Source organism: Oryx dammah, unplaced genomic scaffold (assembly GCF_014754425.2).
Source record: "Oryx dammah isolate SB20612 unplaced genomic scaffold, SCBI_Odam_1.1 HiC_scaffold_2, whole genome shotgun sequence".
Taxonomy (NCBI): Eukaryota; Metazoa; Chordata; class Mammalia; order Artiodactyla; family Bovidae; genus Oryx; species Oryx dammah.
The window spans coordinates 194704496-194709264 of record NW_024070186.1 but is presented as its reverse complement, the minus strand read 5'-3'; the positions used below and the strand labels follow the sequence as shown (position 1 = coordinate 194709264).

Sequence of the window (4769 nt, the reverse complement as noted above, 5' to 3'; positions counted from 1 at the left end):
ACTTCCGCCTCGCTCGCCGGAAGTGGTTGCCGCCGGCCCGGAAGAAGAATTCGCGGCCCAGCGTTCCCTTTTGGCGCACCCGGGTGGGTTGATTCCCGTTTGTGTTCTGGGTAGGTGTTTCTTCTGTCAATACTGTAAGAGTTAAGTTGAAGTGAAACTGTTTTTGTCTTGTTTTTTTTTTTTTTTTTTCCTCCTCAGATTTCTGCCCTGGCTGAAGGCGAGGGTTGCATTTTTGAAGAAAAGTGAAATGGGCCTTGTTTTGTGCAAAAGGGATTGTGAAGGTGCAATGGAAGGCCCAACGTTTGGGGTGGTAGTGTATTTAGTCAGGTGGCTTGTCTGTTTTCATTGTCCACAGAGTCCCACCACATCCTTGGTCTTTTTAGATCGCCGTTTGAGAGACGTCAAGTGACTTTGTGCCTCTCGCGACTTCTTTGCCTTCAGGGAGAAAGATAGCTGCAGGTGGCGAGCATGGTGTGTGGCAAAGCGGGACCAGAGCGTGGCCTTCTCCCCACAGTGCCCGGTCCAAGGCCTTGGAACTCAGGGCATCGCCCTTGCCAGCCCTTGGGTTTCACTAGGTTTGGAGGACTGTGGGTTGTGGGAGCTGGACTGCTCGTGACTTCTGATACGTGGAATTCAAGCCTTTGCAGCAGACCCCACGGCCAAACTCAAGACGTTAGTTTAGGTTGCCTTGTCTCTCACAGATTAGGTGTGAAAATAGTACCTCTTATTCAACTTAATAGAATAGACCTTCATGTTTAGAGAGGTGGTGTTGGAATCTGGTTGTGAGCCTGAACTGGGTACTTACTCTAGCTCTCACTCCCTGGGTGGAAGTTCTTGGACCCATTATGTAAGGTGTCTCCAGTCTCTGTGTCTAATATGTAAAATAGCTCAGTTCAGTTCAGTTCAGTCGCTCAGTCGTGTCCGACTCTTTGCGACCCCATGAATTGCAGCACACCAGGCCTCCCTGTCCATCACCATCTCCCGGAGTTCACTCAGACTCACGTCCATCAAGTCCATGATGCCATCCAGCCATCTCATTCTGGGTCATCCCCTTCTCCTCCTGCCCCCAATCCCTCCCAGCATCAGAGTCTTTTCCAATGAGTCAGCTCTTCACATGAGGTGGCCAAAGTACTGGAGTTTCAGCTTTAGCATCATTCCTTCCAAAGAAATCCCAGGGTTGATCTCCTTCAGAATGGACTGGTTGGATCTCCTTGCAGTCCAAGGGACTCTCAAGAGTCTTCTCCAACCCCACAGTTCAAACGCATCAATTCTTTGGCGCTCAGCCTTCTTCACAGTCCAACTCTGACATCCATACATGACCACAGGAAAAACCGTAGCCTTGACTAGACGGACCTTAGTCAGCAAAGTAATGTCTCTGCTTTTGAATATGCTATCTAGGTTGGTCATAACTTTTCTTCCAAGGAGTAAGCGTCTTTTAAGTCCATGGCTATAGTCACCATCTGCAGTGATTTTGGAGCCCCAAAAAATAAAGTCTGACACTGTTTCCACTGTTTCCCCATCTATTTCCCATGAAGTGATGGGACCAGATGCCGTGATCTTTGGTTTCTGAAATGTTGAGCTTTAAGCCAACTTTTTCACTCTCCTCTTTCACTTTCATCAAGAGGCTTTTTAGCTCCTCTTCACTTTCTGCCATAAGGGTGGTGTCATCTGCATATCTGAGGTTATTGATATTTCTCCCAGCAATCTTGATTCCAGCTTGTGCTTCTTCCAGTCCAGCGTTTCTCATGATGTACTCTGCATAGAAGTTAAATAAGCAGGGTGACAATATACAGCCTTGACATACTCCTTTTCCTATTTGGAACCAGTCTGTTGTTCCATGTCCAGTTCTAACTGTTGCTTCCCGACCTGCATACAGATTTCTCAAGAGGCAGGTCAGGTGGTCTGGTATTCCCATCTCTTGAAGAATTTTCCACAGTTTATTGTGATCCACACAGTCAAAGGCTTTGGCATAGTCAATAAAGCAGAAAGAGATGTTTTTCTGGAACTCTCTTGCTTTTTCCATGATCCAGTGGATGTTGGCAATTTGATCTCTGGTTCCTCTGCCTTTTCTAAAACCAGCTTGAACATCAGGGAGTTCACGGTTCACGTATTGCTGAAGCCTGGCTTGGAGAATTTTGAGCATTGCTTTACTAGCATGTGAGATGAGTGCAATTGTGTGGTAGTTTGAGCACTCTTTGGCATTGCCTTTCTTTGGGATTGGAAGGAAAACTGACCTTTTCCAGTCCTGTGGCCACTGCTGAGTTTTCCAAATTTGCTGGCATATTGAGTGCAGCACTTTCACAGCATCATCTTTCAGGATTTGAAACAGCTCAACTGGAATTCCATCACCTCCACTAGCTTTGTTTGTAGTGATGCTTTCTAAGGCCCACTTGACTTCACATTCCAAGATGTCTGGCTCTAGATTAGTGATCCCATCATCATGATTATCTGGGTCGTGAACATCTTTTTTGTACAGTTCTTCTGTGTATTCTTGCCACCTCTTCTTAATATCTTCTGCTTCTGTTAGGTCCAGACAATTTCTGTCCTTTATCGAGCCCATCTTTGCATGAAATGTTCCCTTGGTATCTCTAATTTTCTTGAAGAGATCTCTAGTCTTTCCCATTCTGTTGTTTTCCTCTATTTCTTTGCATTGATTGCTGAAGAAGGCTTTCTTATCTCTTCTTGCTTTTCTCTGGAACTCTGCATTCAGATGCTTATATCTTTCCTTTTCTCCTTTGCTTTTCGCCTCTCTTCTTTTCACAGCTATTTGTAAGGCCTCCCCAGACAGCCATTTTGCTTTTTTGCATTTCTTTTCCATGGGGATGGTCTTGATCCCTGTCTCCTGTACAATGTCACGAACCTCAGTCCATAGTTCATCAGGCACCCTATCTATCAGATCTAGACCCTTAAATCTATTTCTCATTTCCACTGTATAATCATAAGGGATTTGATTTAGGTCATACCTGAATGGTCCAGCGGTTTTCCCTCCTTTCTTCAATTTGAGTCTGAATTTGGCAATAAGGAGTTCATGATCTGATCCACAGTCAGCTCCCGGTCTTGTTTTTGTTGACTGTATAGAGCTTCTCCATCTTTGGCTGCAAAGAATATAATCAACCTGATTTCAGTGTTGACCATCTGGTGATGTCCATGTGTAGAGTCTTCTCTTGTGTTGTTGGAAGAGGGTGTTGGCTATGACCAGGGTGTTTGCATTTTCTTGGCAAAACTCTTATTAGTCTTTGCCCTGCTTCATTCCACATTCCAAGGCCAAATTTGCCTGTTACTCCAGGTGTTTCTTGACTTCCTACCTTTGCATTCCAGTCCCCTATAATGAAAAGGACAACTTTTTTGGGTGATAGTTCTAAAAGATTTTGTAGGTCTTCATAAAACCGTTCAACTTCAGTTTCTTCAGTGTTACTGGTTGGGGCATAGACTTGGATAACTGTGATAGTGAATGGTTTGCCTTGGAGACAAACAGAGATCATTCTGTTGTTTTTGAGATTGCATCCAAGTACTGCATTTCGGACTCTTTTGTTGTCCATGATAGCTACTCCACTTCTTCTGAGGGATTCCTGCCCGCCGTAGTAGATATAATGGTCATCTGAGTTAAATTCACCCATTCCAGTCTATTTTAGTTCTCTGATTCCTAGAATGTCGACGTTCACCCTTGCCATCTCTTGTTGACCACTTCCAATTTGCCTTGATTCATGGACCTGACATTCCAGGTTCCTATGCAATATTGCTCTTTACAGCATCGGACCTTGCTTCTATCACCAGTCACATCCACAGCTGGGTATTGTTTTTGCTTTGGCTCCATCCCTTCATTCTTTCTGGAGTTATTGCTCCACTGGTCTCCAGTAGCATATTGGGCACCTAATAATCTGGGGAGTTCCTCTTTTGGTATCCTATCATTTTGCCTTTTCCTACTGTTCATGGGGTTCTCAAGGCAAGAATACTGAAGTGGTTTGCCATTCCCTTCTCCAGTGGACCACATTCTGTCAGACCTCTCCACCATGACCCGCCCGTCTTGGGTTGCCCCACAGGCATGGCTTGGTTTCATTAAGTTAGGCAAGGCTGTGGTCCTAGTGTGATTAGATTGACTAGTTTTCTCTGAGTATGGTTTCAGTGTGTCTGCCCTCTGATGCCCTCTTCCAAAGAATAGTAAGAAGAGATAAGAAAGCCTTCTTCAGCAATCAATGCAAAGAAATAGAGGAAAACAACAGAATGGGAAAGACTAGAGATCTCTTCAAGAAAATTAGAGATACCAAGGGAACATTTCATGCAAAGATGGGCTCGATAAAGGACAGAAATTGTCTGGACCTAACAGAAGCAGAAGATATTAAGAAGAGGTGGCAAGAATACACAGAAGAACTGTACAAAAAAGATGTTCACGACCCAGATAATCATGATGATGGGATCACTAATCTAGAGCCAGACATCTTGGAATGTGAAGTCAAGTGGGCCTTAGAAAGCATCACTACAAACAAAGCTAGTGGAGGTGATGGAATTCCAGTTGAGCTGTTTCAAATCCTGAAAGATGATGCTGTGAAAGTGCTGCACTCAATATGCCAGCAAATTTGGAAAACTCAGCAGTGGCCACAGGACTGGAAAAGGTCAGTTTTCCTTCCAATCCCAAAGAAAGGCAATGCCAAAGAGTGCTCAAACTACCACACAATTGCACTCATCTCACATGCTAGTAAAGCAATGCTCAAAATTCTCCAAGCCAGGCTTCAGCAATACGTGAACCGTGAACTCCCTGATGTTCAAGCTGG

The 4769-nt window shown here is 44.5% G+C and overlaps 1 long non-coding RNA gene across 1 annotated transcript in view; it reads left to right on the top strand.

The window, feature by feature from the left end:
• The first annotated feature begins 21 nt into the window (after positions 1-21).
• LOC120856035 overlaps positions 22-4769 on the top strand; it is a 59221-nt gene continuing 54473 nt past the window's right edge. Inside the window, exon 1 of the long non-coding RNA XR_005719372.1 lies at positions 22-110. This is a non-coding gene — a long non-coding RNA (uncharacterized LOC120856035). The remainder of the gene's footprint in view (positions 111-4769) is intronic.